Genomic DNA, 18,879 nt, shown 5'->3' on the forward strand with positions numbered 1-18,879 from the left:
CAACAAGGTGCCAGATACACAAGAAAGGTGATTTTTTAAAAATATCCCAGAAAAGATTAGAGAAAAGACTGCTTCAGCAGTGCCTGCTGGGTAACTCTTAACAATATACCTTGAAAGAAAATGATCTGGGCATGGTGGAGGAAGCCCAGCAATGGTGGACCGAAAGCCCAGCCATGTGTCTCAGGGAGCTTAGTGCACCTGGCCGCTGTACTCCTCTCTGCTGCACTAAGGGCTGTGGTGTGCTCAAAATAGCAGATCCTGCTATATGCAGTGAGGCTGTGGGCTTCTGCTCTTAGAGAGGAGATAAAATCCAATGCTGCTGAGTACTCAATCTCACAACCTCTTCAAAACACACATACTGTCTTTTATTAAAAATATAGGAGAGGGGCCAAGATGGCATCGGCATCAGCCAGTATTCAGGAGATGCAAACAAATGCTATCCTATCCACCTTGAACTTTTGGAAAAAAATCTCCATGGAGGGGCGCTGCTCCTGCCACACATGCTTAGGAATTCTGGACATCATACCATGTAAGAAATGTTCTCAGAGGAGAACAAGGAGAATGGTGTTTATGGCAGCAGGGGCAGCAGGGAGCAACCAGTATTTGGGAGAGGCAGAGATCTGATCCAATCCACCTTGAACTTTTGAAGAAATCACCTGAAAGTTAAACTGCTACTGTTCCACATCCTCTGAAATTCTGGACAATATGTTGTGTGGGAAAGTTGTTTGCCAGAGAACCAAGAGGGCAGCAGCAGCCAGTAGTTGGGAGAGGCGGACATCCGATCCAATCCTCCCTGAACAATGGAATTAATCTCCCCAAAAGTAGGCTGCTACCACCACGCAGGAATTCCGGACAACATGCTGTGTGGGAAAAGTGTTTGTGAGAGAACCGAGATGGTGATAGCAGTGGCTGCCAGTAATTGGGAGAGGCAGAGATCTGACCTAATCCACCTTAATCTTTTGAAGAAATCTCCCCAAAGGTAGAATGCTACCACTGCACATACTTTGGAATTTGGAACAACATGCTGTGTGAAAAAGGTTTTCCTAGCTGGGCGTGCTGGTGCACCCTTGTATTCCCAGCATTCAGGAGGCTGAGATGGGAGGATCTCAGTTTGCAGACAGCCTCAGCTACTTAGTGAGGCCCTCTGCAAAGCAGTGAGACCCTGTTTCAAAATAAAGAATAAATAATAAGAAAAATAGGGTAGGAGGTGTAGCTTGGAGGTCAAATGCCCCTGTGTTCCATCCCCAGGCTTGCAAAAAACCAAACCAAACCAAACCAAACCAAACAAAAATGCGCTCGGAAGAGAACCCAGATGACAGTGGGAGCGGCAACAATGGTCAGTATTTGGGAAAGGCAGAGATACAATTCAATTCACCTTAAACTTTTGAAGAAATCTCCCCAAAGATAAACTGCTACTCCTGAATTTCCTCAGGAATTCTGGAAAACATGCTGTATGGGTAAGGTGTTCAGGAGAGAACCAAAATGGTGGAGGTGGCAGCGGCAGAGGTGGCCACAGTGGTGGTGACCAGTGTTTGAAGGGACAAACAGATCCAGTCCAATCCACCATGAAATTTTGAGGAAATCTCCCCAAAAGCAGACTGCTCCTGCCGCACATGCTCATGAATTCTGGACAGTATGCTAAGTGGTAAAAGTGTTTGGGGCATTTCAGAGGGAGCCCCACATAACCAGGTTGGGCCGCCATGCTGTGTGTTCTGGGAGACATCAGCCCTCATGGCCACTCTGCTCCTCTACATAGTGCGGGAGGCCAGGGTGCATGAGAAGAGGCAGAGCTTGCTCTCTGTAGTGAAGCTGTAGACCTCTGCCTTCGGAGGGGAGACAAAATTCATTGCCCCAGGTATTTGGGCCCCCAGCTTTTGGAAAAGATATGTCCTGTTTTCTTATATTAAAAAAAAAAGAAAAAAGAAAGGAAACAACTGTAGACAACCTACTCACAGTGACAGAGACCAGAGCCCTCAGCACAGCGAGGCTGGGATTGGAGCCTGCTGTGCAGCAAGGCTGCTGCTGGGGCCAAAGAGGCCTGTATTGGAGCCTGTCATGTGGCGAGACTGGTACTGGGCCCAGTGAGGTTGGGATTGAAGTCTGCAGTGAGGCCACGCCAGTGCTGGGGCCTCCGAGGCCAGAATCAGAGCCTGTCATGTGGTGGGGACAGTGCTGGGGCCAGTTAAGTCAGGATCAGAACCTTCTGTGAGGCAAGGTGGGTGTTGGGGCCTCCGAGGCTGGGATCGGAGCCTGCCATGCAGTGAGGCTGGTGCCAGGGCCAGCAAAGCTGGGATAGGGATAGAAGCCTGCCTGCCGTAAAGCAAGGCCGGTGCCCAGGGCCAGTGAGGACGGGATCAGAGCCTGCCATACAGTGAGGCCAGTGCCAGGGCCAGAGAGGCCAGGATAGAAACCTGCCATAAGGCACGGCTGGTGCTGGGGTCTCCAAGGCTGGGATCGGAGCCTGCCTTGCGATGCAGCTGGTGCCAGGGCCATTGAGGCTGGGATAGGATACTGTCATAAGGCAAGGCCAGTTCTGGGGCCTCCAATGCCAGGTTTGGTGCCTGGCCTGTGCTGGGGCCAGCGAGGCCAGGATCAGAGTCTGCCATGAGGTGAGGCCTGTGCCGGGGAATTCAAGAGTGGGATCAAAACCTGCAATGTGGCATCCACAGGGAAATATCACAGAAAATTAAAAATCAGATGCTTCCCCCAATATGCAAATACTAGAAAGAAATGGGTAATAGAAGGAAATCTAGTTGAAGAAAGAGCCCTATGGTGAGCAATTAAGGTGACCTATCAGAGGGGATGGGAGTGGGGAAGATGGAATCTCTTTAAAGCACATGATGTACTTAAACAAATATATCAAAGTCAATCACTAAATCAGGCATGGGATCGAGGGAGGGACAGCGAATGGATTGGGGATTGGATAAAGGCGAATTTGGTGATGTGTGCTTGTATATCCTCACAAGTCTTGTATTCCATTGAGATGTTTGACTACAATGTACCAATAAAATATATTTTAAAAAACTATTTTGTCAAGGTGATGTTTTGATGGTGTCTTAATGATCATTGAAGATTTTTGATTTAGGATTTTCAGATTAGGGGTGTCGAGCTTGCATGTGAAAGTAGGTTTAAAGATACTCAGAGCTGGGCATGGTGGTGCATGCTTGTAATCCCAGTGCTTGGGAGGCTGAAACAGGAGAATTATGCAGGTTTGAAGCCAGCCTCAGCTACTTAGTGAGGCTCTCAGCAACTTAGTGAGACCCTGTTTCCAGATAAAATATAAACTAGGTCTGGAAGTATAGCCCGGAGGTAGCAAGCCTCTGGGTTGTACTCCCAGTACCACAAAAAAAAAAAAAAAAAATAGGTACTCAGAGACAAATGTAAAGGGACAAAACCACATAACTTAAAATTAGTAAAAATAAAGCTATATTATCTCTATAAATTTTAGACAAAGCTAATTCCATGACACAAAGTTCCAGGCATAAAGAAGGGTATTCATCACACATAAGAGAGGATTCAACTCTCCAAAAAGATTTACAACCCTAAAATATGTATGTGAGGCAAATTTGCCAGATATTACAAGAGAAAAAAATGATTTGCTATTTTTTATAGGACTCTCCATCTCTTTGTTAGTAAATGATAGATCAAACATGCAGAAAATTAGGGACAATACCAAAGGCCTAAGTCTATCGATCAGTGTTATCCTACTGACATTTATAAAATATTCCATCCAAAGAAAGTACCATGGAATATTTACAAACAGACATGGAAACGGAACCAAAATAAACAATATTTTATTCTATGAATTTACCTTAATAGCATTAAGTTATGAATATTATAAAAAATGGAAGTCATAGGGACTTCTGGGAAGATGGCAACCAAGGGAAGCAGCACATATCAGTCCTACTGACACTTGGGCTCTATTGCCTTGAAAACAGCATTCTGATTAAAGAAAGAGAATAACATACATTTAAAAGGAACACAACAAGTGAAAGGTGGCAGAAAATAAAAGCTAGAAGGCAGATCAAAGAGCAGAAAAAGATGCTGCCTGCTTCCAATGGCTGTGGCCACAGGCAATGCAGTGGAGCTAGCATGCCTCACCCCAACTGCAAGAAACACACAGGGGGGAAAAACAGTGACTTGAACAAAGCAAGTAGCTGCAGCTCATTGGAATTGTAAGCTGTCAGTTTTTTCTGCGCAAACATAGGCTACCACTTTCAGCAGTGCTGGGTGAGCTAACAATGGCCTCCAGAGATCCAGAGTTGTGCTCAACAACACCATAAGTAAACCCACTTTTCTGGTTGAATATTGCCCAGTGTGGCAATAAGTATTGCAGAACCAGCAATAAACTGGCAGAGTCTGAGACTTTGCTGTTCAATTCAGCAAATGTAGAATCTGCTGTTGGACAGAGCAAAGTCTCAAAGAGACTCATGTTCCATATCATAGAAAAGTGTGGAGGGAGACCTATGCTTAACACTACATCCAACCCCATTGATACTGGCCAGCTGTGTAGAATGAGAGAGACAAAGAGAACCAGGCTTGCAGCAGGAAAGGTAACAATGGCATTCATCATCTGTACAGAGAGAGACTGCAGAGGACAAGTTTGCTGAATATTTATATATTTGTAGGGTTGCATTATTTTGTTCTTGTTGGATTTTTCTCTCTCTCTCTCTCTGTGTGTGTGTGTGTGTGTGTGTGTGTGTGTGTGTGTGTGCATGTATCTGTATGCTTGTTTGTTTTCTTTCTTCCCCTTCCTTTTTATAAGCCCCATTCATTGTACATACCTAGTCTCTTCTCTTCATGTCTTTTCTTTTCTTTTATTCTATCTTGTATTAAATCCATCTCATATCACTATACTATATATTTTACATTGGTTACAAGAATCCTACCACATATTTACTATGTCCAATCTCTACTATATACTACCTTCTCAAACTCACACTCTTATTTTATTCAATTCTATCTGTGGTTTTGCCCTATTCTTGAACTTACAACTTCATTTTTCTTCTTATTCAACCTTCATCATTGAATATAGCACAACCTGCCCTTGTATATGTAGCTGGCACATAGAGACTTAGAGAAATAAATAAAAAGCAAAGGATTCAAAATTCTGAAATCATAATAAGTATGGATGACAAGGAAGCAATAAGTTCCCACAAACTCACAGTAACAGAACCTCACAACAGAGATCCCCAAAAGGACAAATCAAAAATTTAACTGTAGAAATGGAAAATCTGAAATAAATTGAAAATTTTCTAGATAAATATAACTTTCCTAAACTGAGTCAAGAAGATTTAGAAAATTTAAACCAATCAATAGCAATCAAAGAGGATGAAGCAGCAGTAAAGAGCCTACCATCAAACAAAATCCCAGAACCAGATGCTTTTTCAAGTGAATTTTATAAAACCTATATAGAAGAGCTAATCCCAGTACTCCTAAATCTACTTTCTAAAAGAGAAAAAATGTGACTCTCCCAAAAACATTCTGTGAAAAAACATATTAATAGCAAAACCAAATAAATACAGCTCAAGGAAAAGAAACTACAGATATATCTTTGATGAACTTAGATGCAAAACTGCTAAACAAAATACTAGTAACACTCATTGAAAACTACATCAAGAAAATCATTGGGTTCATCGCATAGATCCAAGTCTGGTTGAAAATATAAATTCAATCCATGTAATTCATCACTTAAACATAACCAAAGACATAAATCACATGATAATTTTAGTAGATTCTAAAAAGATATTTTACATAATTTGACACCAATTTATGCTAAAAGCACCACAGATAATTGGAATAGAAGGAATATACCTCCACATCATTAGGCAATCTACAATAGGTCCACAGCCAACATAAAATAAAATAGGAAAAAACTGTGAGAATTTTCTCTAAAAACAGGAGCAAGACAAAATGTCTATTATCACCACTTATTTTCAATATAATACTTTAAACTCTAGACAGAGCAATAAGGCAAGAGAAGAAATTCAGGGGGTACATATAGAAAAAGAAGTAAAACTTTCACTATTTTCAGATAGCATAATATTATACTTAGAAGACCCTGCAAACTCAACCAAAAGGCTGATCAAAATTATCATAAAATTCAGCAAAGTGTCTGGATACATAATCAATCTTAAAACATCAGAAGCTTTTCTGTATGACAGCCATAAATCTGCTGCAAAGAAAATCCAGAAAACACTTTAACTCAGTGTATACTACAAAAAAAAACCCAAAATAATCAGAAATAAACCTAACTAAGGGAGTAAAAGACCTCTACAAAGACAATTATAAAACATTAAAAAATGAAATTAAATTAGATTTTAGAAGATAAAAATATCTTTCAAGTTCTTGGGTAGGCAGAATATCATAAAAATGGCCATTCTTCCAAAAGTATTCTACAAATTCAAAGCAACATGCATGAAATTACCAAGGTCATTGCTTAAAGACATAGAAAAATCAGTCTTTAAATTTATTTGGAACAACAACAACAAAAAAAAACAGAATAACTAAAATAGGTCTCAGCAATAGAAACCATGCAGGAGGAATCACAGTACCTGACTTTAAATTATACTACAAAGCCATTGTAATAAAAACAGATACACAGACCAATGGAGCAGAAAAGAAGACTCAGAAACAAATCCACACACAGCCAATTGATTTTTGACAAAGGGGCCAAAAATATATACTGGAAAAGAGATAGCATCTTCAACAAGTTGGCAAAACTGATTAACCATAGCAGAATATGGACATAAACCCCACTTTCTCACCTTGCACAAGAGTCAATCCAAGATGGAGCAAAGGATTGGAAATTAGACCAAATAACTTGCAGCTCCTTGAAGATGGCGTAAGACCAACACTGCCATATTAGGCACAGGTTAAAACTTTCTCAACAAGACCCCAAAGGAATGAGAATATAAAAGGTGAATCAATACATGGATTGTATTAAATGGAAGAGCAAAGAAAATTATCAAGAACCTCAATAGAGAGCCAACAAAATAGGAGTAAGTTTTTGCCAAATATTTCTCCAATAGAGGACTAATATATAGAATATATAGAGAATTCAAGAATTCAAGAAACTCAGCACTAAGAAAATAACCCTATAAAAAATGGACAAGTGAAATAAGCAGTTTACAAAAGAAAAAATTCAAATGGCCAATAAATGTACAAAACATGCTCAACATCACTAGCAATAAGAAAGATGCAGGAGACCGCAGGAAGATGGCAACCAAGAGAGAACCATCGCTTATGAGTCCTGCTGACACTCAATCTCCATTCTTTCAAAAACAGCACTGTTCAAAACCATAAAATACTATCATTAGAGGAATAATAATAATCAATACAAAGGAAAGAGAAATAGAAGATTAGAAAACCAACCTGAGAGCAGAAAAAATACCCAACTTGCTTGTGGTTGCAGGTACAGCACCAGTGCAGTCTTGCCTCACAGCACCGCACTCCAGAGACAAAAAGGAAAACAAGGGTCTGAAGTGAGCAGTTGCAGAACCACAGATTTTAAGTCATCAGTTCTTTCTGAGCAAATACCTGTTCCAACTTCCAGGAGCTCACCACACCCTTTAGGGATCCAGAGCAGAGCTCAACACCAGAAAAGAAAGAAACCCGCCAGCTTTGCAGCCAAGGGCACCATGGCAACACCATCATGCCAATGGCAACTGAGCTCACCATGACTGCCAAAGATCTAGACCAGTATGCACCAAAATCATAAGTGAAACTGTGGTCCTCCCAGCGCTGTGCCCTCAGGGACTCGCACAGCCTTGATAAACTCCCTGGTCTGAGACTTTGTAGTTCAATACAGTGAAGAAGTAGTGGCAACAGAGATTAACACCCCCCCCCCCCCAGAGATCCAGAGCACTGCTCAAAAACATTATAAGTGAAGTAATAGTCCCCGTGGGAAAATGACCAGCCTGGCATACCCAGGGACTTGTGCAGCTCTGATAAACACCCCATGCCTGAGGCTTTCCCATATAACCTGGGGAAAGTGAGAGTGGTGTCAGCTGTTGGACATAACAGAACCTCAGACAAACTCAGGCTCTTATCGGTGGAAAGTGTGGGGGGAAACCTATGCTGAACACTAGACCCAACTAGGAGGATCTCCAGGATGACCACATACCTCCCAATCATGGCGAATGGGAAAAAGTCAGACCAGACCAACCCTAGCTGTGGAGAACAGAGACTCTTACATTGAATTTGGTCACAGAGGCATATGCCACCAATAGAGGCAGGGAGATACCAAGACACCAAATCTGTGGAAAGCGTGGAAGGTGACCTGAGCTTAATAGTAAATCCATCCCCAATGATACTGGCCATATGCAGAGACTGAGAAAGACTCAGAGAACCAGACTCACAGTGAGAAAGGTGCCACTGGTACTTGGTATCTCCAAACAGAGAGACTACAGAGGACCTATCAGGTGAATAGTCATTTATTTGTAGAGTTACATTAATTTGTTGTTGGTGTTGTTTTTGTTTTTTTGTTTTCTGTTTGTGTGTGAGTATGTATGTCTGTTTGGTCTTGTTTGTTTGTTTTTTACCTTCCCAAACCCTCTTCCAAGCTTCTTGTTACATACCCACTCTCTCCTCTCTATCCCTTTTCTAACCTTTTTTCTCATTTTATCTCTCCCTTGTCTTACATTAAATCCGATTTATAACACTATACCAGGAAGTCTACATTGGTTACTCATATACTACTACATTTTTCTATACCTAATCTCTAGTATATACTACTTAACCAAACTCATACTCTCATTCTATTCGACCATGAGACTTACCCTATTATTCCATCTACTCCTTCACTTCCCTCCTTCCTCAACCTTCACTGTTGAATACAATACAACCTGCCCTTGGATAAACCAACTGACACCTAGAGACTGAGAGAAATCTATCAAAAACAACAGATAAAAACAAGGGAGCAATGAGCTCCCACAACCTCACAATAACAGAATCTGATAACACAGAATTACAGAGATTTTCAGAAGGTCAAATCAGCAATGTAACTGAAAAAATTATACAGAAATTTTGAAAAGAATTGAGAGAGAGAGAGTCTGAAAGAAATAAAGGATGCAATCATTGAAGTAAAGGCATCTCTTCAAACTATAAACAACTGATTAGACCACATGGAGAATAGGATCTTGCTTCTAGAAAATGATCCCTCCAAAAATGAACGCATAGTTTATAACTTAGAAAAAGCAATTTGACAGCAGAAATTGGACACTGAAGAAATATGGGCCCATTTTAAAAGAACTAACCTAAGAATAATTGGCACAGGGGAGGAAAAAGAAGGTAAAACCAAAGGACTCAACAATCTTTTCAAAGAAGTATTAGCAGAAAATTTTCCAACACAGAGCAGGAGATTGATACACAGGTACAGGAAACTTATAGAACCCCTTTAGACAAGATCAGAAAAAAGGTTCCCCATGTCACATAATAATCAAAATTACCAATGTAGAAGGGAAAGAGAGAATCTTAAAACAATAAAAACCAAATACCAAGTGACATTTAGAGGGAAACCAACTAGAATCACTCCAGACTTCCCAAACCAAGTCATAAAAACCAGAAGGACCTGGATTAGCAAAGTCCAAATTCTGAAAGAAAACAACTTGGAGCCCCAAATTTTCTACCCAACAAAATTATCTCTCAAATTAGATAGGGAAATAAAAATCTTCCATGACAAACATCAACTGACAAAGATTATGTCTTCATTATCAGCACTAGAGAAAATATTCAAAGAGATTAACTATAAAGAAGAAATAAGTAATACATGCCAGAACCAGAGAAATAAGAATTTCCATCCAATAGACAACTAATCAAAGAAGAACGAACAGTATTTTGAACAGAAGTAAACTCTCAAGATGTTAGGAATTAAAAATAATGTTTCAATAATCATCCTGAATATAACGGCCTCAATTCCCCAATAAAAAGACAAAAAGTGGCAAAATTGATTAAAAACAAGAACCCATCTATCTTCTGCTTGCCAGAAAAACACCTTACATGTAAAGATAGCAACAAACACTTAAGGTAAAGGGCTGGCGCAAGATAATTTATGCCAATGGAACTCAAAAACAAGCAAGAGTAGCAACTATGATATCAGATAAGTTAGACTTAAAGCCCAAGATTATTAGAACACACAAAGAAGGTCATTTTTTTTTACCAATAAAAGGAATATTACAGCAAGAGGAAATAATGACATTCAACATTTATGCCCCAAACTTAGGTGCAGCTACTTTCATAAACTGTTTGTTACATTAAGTCACATATAAATCCAAATACAATAATACTGGGAGATTTCAACACTCCTCTCACACCATTAGTCTGATCTTCTAGACAAAAGTCAGTAAAGATGCCTCAGACCTAAAGAACACCATTAATCAAATATTATATTTATATATGAAAAATTATATATATATATATCAGCCAACTACAGCAGAGTTTACATTTTTCTCAGCTGCTAATGGAATCTTCTCCAAAATATATCACATCCTGGGCCACAAAGTGAGCACTAGCAAATTAAAAAAATGTGACATACTTCCCTGTGTCTTTTCAGACCATAATGAAATGAAATTAAAAATCAAGTATAAGAAGATCCAGAGAAACCTCATAAACATGTAGAGACTGAAAACCACAATTCTAAATGAAGAATGGGTCATAGAAAAAGTAAGGGGTAAAATCAAGAAATTTCTAGAACTAAACAAAAATAGATATACCACATATCAAAAATTCTGGGACACTTTGAAGGCAGTATTAAGACAAAAATTTATAGCACTGAGTGGTCACATATGAAAAACAGAAAGTCATCAAATAAATAACCTAATGACACACCTCAAAGACTTTAAATATGGGAACAATCTAACCCCAAAGCCAGTAAAAGACAGGAAACCTACCATCCAGCAATAATACTGCTGGTACTCAAAATAATGGAAACCAAATAATGCATGCATATCTATGTTCATAGCTGCACAATTCACAATTGCCATATTTGGAACCAGCCAAGATGTCCATCAACAGATGAATGGATTACAAAACTATGAGATATGTACACATTGGGATTTTACTCAGGCATACAAAATTATGTCATTTGTATTGAAATGGATAAATTGGAGAACATTATGCTTAGTGAGTTTAGTCAGTCACAAAAAGTAAGACATGAGCCAGGCGTGGTGGCACACGCTTGTAATCCCCACACTTGGAAGGCTGAGACAGGAGGATTGTGCAGGTTTGAAGCCAGCCTCAGCTACTTAGTGAGGCTCTGAGCAACTTAGTGACACCCTGTTTCCAAATAAAATATAAAATAGGTCTGGGAGTATAGCCTGGAGGTAGAAAGCCTTTGGGTTCCACCCCCAGTACCACCAAAAAAAAAAAAAAAAAAGTAAGACATTAGATGCTCCCCCTAATATAGGAATCCTAGGGCGAAAATAGTCATAAGAAGACCTCTAAATAAAGGAGAAACTATAGATGAACAAATATGGTGATTTAACTAAAGGAAGTAGGTGGAATAAAGAAGGAAATTCCCTAATGTACATAATATACTTTCACAAACACATCCAAGTCAATTATTGAGTCAAACATGAAAAGGGAAGGGGAAAAAATTGGGTGGTAATTGGGGTAGGACTAATTGGCTTATGTGTGCATTTATGTCTTTACCATCTTGTACTCCATTAAGATATATGACTACAATGCACCAATAAAAATATGTATGGCTACAATACACCAATAAAACTTTTTAAATCACAAAATACATAGTCTCAATATCCAAAGAAATTAAAGGTTAAAATTAATATATGAAAAGAACTGAAAATATTTTCAAATATTTCTAGTTAAGGAATAGGTCTACACATTATACATAAGCTACAAAAGTTTTCAGGGATATTAAAAATATTTTGCAACTAATAAAATAACAATGCAGTCTTTTGCAATTTTGGCAATGCAGTAAAAATATTGTGCAACAAGGAAAAAATAACATTAAGTGCATGTATTAAACTGGGCCTGGTGGAGTGCACCTGTAATACCATATACTCCAGAAGCTGAGGCAGGAGGTTTCCAATTCAAGGTCAGCCTTAAAAGCCTACCCAAACCCTATCTCTAAAACAACAACAAAAAATAATGCATGTATTAAAAAAGAGCTTAAATAAATGATTTAATATTCAATAATAAATTATTATCAAAAAGAGTAGCATAAAACTAAAATCAGCAAGAGACTGAATAATAATTAAAATAAGATTAGAAACCAATTAAATAGAAATATAAAAGAAGTCAGGAGTGGTGAAGCACACTTGTAATTCCAGCATTTGGGAGGCTGAGACAGGAAGATCACAGTTCACGGACAGCCTCAGCTACTTAGCACAGTCTTTAGTAACACAGTGAGACCCTGTTTTAAAATAAAGAATAAAAAATAGGGCTAGGGGTGTAGCTCAGAGGTAGAATGCGGTAGAATGCTCATGGATTCTATCCCCAGTAGCTCAAAAAAAAAAAAAAAAAGAAAGAAAGAAAGAAAGAAAAAAAGAAAGAAAGAAAGAAAGAAAGAAGAAAGAATAAAACAGAAAAATTGACAAAATACATCTTTGTTTCTATGAAAGGATAAATCAAGTATTAAAACTCTATCCAGACCAATCAATAAAAAAATGAGAAGATACAAATAAGGAATACCAGAAAACAAAGTGGCCCTTCATCACTGTGATTTTGAAAGACATTTAAAAAGACAATTAATGAACACTGTTAGCATCACTATGTCCACAAAATTTAAAAATTTAGATACTAGGGCTCTATTCCTTATAAGATAAAAACTAAATAAAAAATCACAAAGGAGAAGTAGGTAACTATATCTACTAAATTAATCAAACTCATAATTAATAACCTTACATTAGAAAAGTAGCAGGACATGATTATATTATTTGAAATTTCTAACCTTTAAGTAACATACATAATTTGTATCTAGAATTTGTATCTAGGATGTTCAAAACAAAATAATACCAGCTAATTTATTTTATAAAGCTAGTGTTACTTTAATGTCAAATTTATAAATTAACTTCCCAAAATTATGTGCATAATTAATACCTTACATGAAGATAGATTCAAGAATTCTCAACTGATGTATAAATTCAGTGTTTTATATATCACAAAAATGAAGTTCACTTCACTTCTAAGGATATTTCAATATTCAAGAACCAATCAATATCAATAACTTAAAAAAGAAATATCATTAAACCATACACTGAGTAGAAAAAATGACAAAATCCAATATACTCCCACTATTTTTGAATATCTCACCAAATAATAGTAGAAGGACACATTCCCAACTTGCTATTATCTTAAAAATCCACATATTCAAGAACATTTAAATTGTAACTCAATAAATTTTCTATATATCAGCAACAATTATTAGGATTTAGACATTTTATTTACCTTCAAAATACACAAAAATACTTATATAAGAATCTAGTAAATTATATAATACCTTTACACAGAAAATGATTAGAAAAAACAAGTAGCATAAGTAAATGAAAAAACAGTATAGATTTAAGGATTGGAAGATTCAATTTTATTGACATGTTAATTCTTCCCAAATTAATTAAAAATGCAAATTAGTTTCAATCATAATCTAAGAAAATTACCTATAGTTATCCAAAAATTGCTCTAAGTTCTTTCCTTTTTTTCTTTTTTGCGGGTCTGGGAATGGAACCCAGGGGCATTTGATCTCCGAGCTACACTTCCTGCCCTATTTTTTATTCTTTATTTTGAAACAGGGTCTCACTGAGTTGCAAAGAGCATCACTAAGTAGCTGAGCCTCACTAAATAGCTAAGACCGTGATCCTCCCATCTCAGCCTCCCCAATGCTGGGATTACAAATGTGCGCCACCACACACGGCTTCTAAATTCTTATAGACAGAAAAAATAACTTAGAGTATACAACAAAACATTGAAGAGCAAAATAAAAGTACTCATGCTCTTTAGTTTCAAGATTATAGAAAATAGCAATGATTAAGAGAATGTAGTTTGCAAGAAAATAAAAGCAAAGACCAAAGGCAATGAATAGAGAATCCATAAATATGCCCACATAAATATACTCAAATTTTTGTCACATATGCAAATAAAATTTAATGGAAAATAAGTAATTTCTTTAATAAAATATGCTGAAAAAATTCAGCAGCCATATGTAGAAAAAAGCCTAATGCATACCATATACCTCATGTAAAAATAGCAGAACAAAGATTACAGACATAAAATTAAGATACAGAGTTAAATATTTTATTGAATAAGGCTTCTTATTCAATAAAGTTGACCTTGAGTTTGATGATAATGTTAACATCACAACCATAAAAGCCTGATCCATGAATGAAAACTCATTTAGATGTTATTAAAATACAAGGTGCCTCCTCTAAAAGATTCTTTAAGATGGTGAAAGATAAACCAAGACCTGGGAGAAAATATTTGCAAAACACAGATCACATAAAGGACCTGTATCCAAACTACAGAGAATATGCCGAAGACCAAAGAAGGAGGAAAAAAAATCAGTTAAAAATATGGACAGAAACACGAACAAATACTTCAACAAGGAAGATATCGTGGTGGCCTGGTACTTAGTCACTTAAGACATATTGAAGATCATTTGTCATTAGGGATTTTAAGTTAAAAATCATCACGATGGTACTACAATACACCTATCTAAATGGCTAAAGCCAAAACAACAACAACAATTAGCAATATTAATACTGCTGAGAGTGAATAGCAACAAGATATTTCATTACTGAGGGAAATGCAAAATGACTCAGTCAGTACATAGGACAATTTGGATGCATCTTCCTAAATTAAATGATCTCAAAAATTACAAAATTTTCACATCAGACTTCTAGGCATTCTCCCAAGTAATTTGAATTGTATTTTTACCAAAAGACCTGTATGTTTATAAAAGCTTTATCTGTAATCCCCCAAAGTTTGAAAAAAATGGTATGTCTATCAGTAGGTAAATAAACTACATTGCATCTATTCAATGGAATGCAGTCCCACAAAAATTAAATACATTATCATACCACGTAAAGTCACAGATGAGTTTCTTCTTTTTTTTCTTATTTTGGTACTGGGGATTGAACCCAGAAACATTCTACCTCCAAACTGCACCCCCAACTCTATTTTATTTTTGTTTTTATAACAGAAACTTCTAAGTTGCTGAGAGTCTTGTTAAATTGTGGAAGCTGATATCCAACCTACAATTCTCCTGTCTGACTTCCAAGGTGTGTGCCACTAGGCCTGGATCATAGATGAGTCTTAAATTAACATTACTAAATAAAAAAGCCAGTTTGTAAAGCTATGCACTCTATTACTCAAGTTATATAACACTATAAAACATACTGAATACAGTTATCAAATTTGGGTATCAATATCTAAGATCCATAGTCATATAAATGATTGAGTTTATAAATAAAACATCTCATGCCAAGTGCAAACATTTTATATAGACATTGGGCACTCCTCTGTACCTCAGAAGAGTGGGGAGCACAGAGATATTTTTTCAGGTATTGTTATAAAGGGTTAGGGGAAAATTAATAATTTTACAATGGAGAAAACTGGTAAAATGTCCCAGCCAGATGATCAAGGTTAACAGAGCTGTTGCGTCCCTTTTATTAGTGTGGTGAGAATGGCACTATGCCACTGTGCTTCTTCCAAAAACATACATCCCCAGTCTAATCATGTGAAGAAAATGTCAAGACATACCAACTGAGGCAACAGTCTATAAATTTCTGATCCATAATCACCAAGGTTGTCAAGAACATTTAGAACAAAAACCCTAAGAAACTATTCATAGCCAAGAGAGACCTAAAGTGATTCAATTACCACATTCAGTACTTATTTTGAATGAGATCCTGGAAATTAAATGCACATTAGATAAAAATAAAAAAATCTTAATAGAATATGGACTTTGTTCAATTGAAATAGTACCAATATTGGTTCACTATTTATAAAAAATGAACTATAATAATATATTAGTAGGAAACTGAGTGTGAGATATATATATATATATATATATATATATATATATATATACATATATATATATATATAGGTAGTTTCTTGACAATTTTTAGTTTTTTAAAATAGTTATTACAACAATAACAGAAGAGTAATGGAAGGAGAGAGTTGTCAACTCGAAATTAATATTTAAATATTCCATTGGAAATCAGATTGACAAAATAGGACAAGTTAAGAGATGAGAAAGAGATAAATGACAGAGAGAAGGAGGACAGTTTAGACTCCATTTAACAGGAGAAATATTAAACTCAGAAAGAGGAAGAGAGATTTGGAGATAATCAATTTAAAGCCAATGGAAGGTCAGGTATATGTATTTAGAAGGTAGCAAATACAACATATACATAAGTATATATAAGTACATGATTATATAAGATTATAAGTTATATTTATTTACTTATAAATTAATATAATATAAAATATAATGTTTATATTATGTAAAATATGTGCACATATACATTTAAATATCTTTTTATGATATGTATACAGAGATGAAAAATTTTATTGAGAATTCCCAAATACTGATAATACAGAAATGAAATGAACAGAATGAGAACTCTGTGGAATTATTTTTGTAGTCTGTGTGGGAGATAAAGAGGAAAGATAAAAGCAGGAACACAGTTGGAAGCAGAAAGCTGAAGGTGTGATCTGATGGTGTGTTTAACTTTATAGAAATCTCAGAGAGATGAAAGAAAAATCACTGGAAGTAACCAGTAAACTTCAAAAGGGACAGACTTCAGGTTTGTTCGAGGTGGTATGGGAGTGAGGTAGGAAAGTACAGTGTCATGTATCTCAGGGAAGAAGACTGAGGTGTGCATTTCAGAAGTCTGGTAGGGATCTGGCTCAACCACTTCCTAATCTTGTATAAATAGGCATGTTACATTATAGTGCTAAACTGAATTTACTCATGTTTAAAATAGGAATAATAGTAAGATTAGCTTCATCAATGCATTGTAAGCATAAATTGTTTAATAGTATTTTGGGGGCACAGTAGATGCTCAGTGATTAGGAGAACTTCCATATATATGTGGTACTGGGGTTTCTGGAAACCCTTCTACCTCCAGGCTACACTCCCAGACCTATTTTATATTTTTATTTGGAAACAGGGTCTCTTAAGCCAGCGAGGCTGGCTTTGAACCAGCGGGATCCTCCGGTCTCCGCCTCCTCCCAAGCACGGGGATTACAAGCGTGCGCCACCACGCTCAGCGAGTTATAATATTTTTTTTAAATAATAAATCTTGAGAGGGCAGAAAATCAGAAAGAATAAATTTCTGAATATTGCTGATTTTCTTAGATAACTTTTAGTGACAATGCATTGAAAATTTTAATCATGTCAAACACTGTATTCAGTGGATGATGGGTTGGGAGCCATATAAAAAAGAAAATTGCATTTGGAAATTGGAGATTTAAGTGTGATGAGTTCTCTGATATATCTGCCCCCAAGGAAAGATAAAAAAAAAAAGTTAGACATACTGGATTGAAAAATTAAGACCAGGTTAGTACTTAGAGGATTAATATGGATGCTTAAGAAAAGTATAAAGTGGTACAGTGCAGATATCTAGATTATTGGCAATAAAAAGAAAGATGTCTTCAGTTATGATAGAGGTTTACCTCTACTGTTGAAAACTATTATGTCCCACAAACTTGGTTCTTGAGAAAGGTGTTGGCCATCAGAATTAATGATGTTCAGGTAATTATTCCTGATAAATAAAAACAATAATATGTTGTAGTATATTCCAAAAACTTCAGGATTTCTTATTAATTTCACTTGTCAGTTTAATAAATAATACAGGAATTGAAAATCTAGTGGAAAGAGCAACATAGTTGTTGTTAACATTAGATTTATTTAATTCTTCACAGTGAAAATATTTTACCTCTCTATCTCTTTATATTTCTTGGTTTTATGCAACTTACTTGAACAATCTTACCTCCTATTTCGTGTATGTGTGGGGTGCATACTGGGGCTGAACCCAGGGGTACTCTATCTCTGAGACACACACCCATCCCTATTTTATCTTTTTATTTTGAATTAGGGTATCATTAAATTTACGAGGGCCTCCCTAAGTTACTGAGGCTGGCTTTGAACTTTTGCCTCTCCTGTATCAGCTCCCCGTGTACTGGAATTACAGGCATGAGCCACCAGGCCTGGCAACTTCTATTTCTTTAAAGTGAGGCAATAAAAACAAAAACATGTGATTGAACTTAAATCTTCTATAAATTTGAGAACTTTTCTGAAATTAATGAGTCTGTCTTATCCTTATGAAAATCTGTCATACTAAGATTTTATAAGGAACTTACATAAATAAACAGTCTACAGCAAAAATTGGACTTATCATGCAATTACTTATATATGAGTGTGTGTTTATGAATATGTGCATGTGTATATACACATACATTTGATTCAGTCTCATAGTTTTACAACAATGAATTTGAGATAATCTATCAGGATTTTTTCTGAGCCTGATTATGTCTATGTCTGTATGGCCCTGACATACTGAGACAAAGTTAAAATGAAAATGACATTAATGATAGAAAATAAGTATTCATAAGTCATCTCTATAGTATTTATATTTATGCCTTTGTGAACATCTCTGTATATTTGTGTATATATTGTACAATAACGAAAGTGTTATATTGTCTGATTAACAGACAGTGTTTTAAGTATGTTTTAAGTAAATGATTTGGAAAATTAATGGAACATCCATAGATGTAAGTGGGCAGAACTTGAAACCTAGAGAACCTGTCTTGGAGCTTGGTTGAGAACTCGGCATCTTAAAACAATAACAAAAGGTGTCAGGATTTGTCCAAATCAAGTATGAGAGAAAAACGGAATGAGAACTGAGTTTGAAATTC

The sequence above is a fragment of the Muscardinus avellanarius genome, assembly GCF_963383645.1.
Source record: "Muscardinus avellanarius genome assembly, chromosome: 1".
In the NCBI taxonomy this organism is placed as follows: Eukaryota; Metazoa; Chordata; class Mammalia; order Rodentia; family Gliridae; genus Muscardinus; species Muscardinus avellanarius.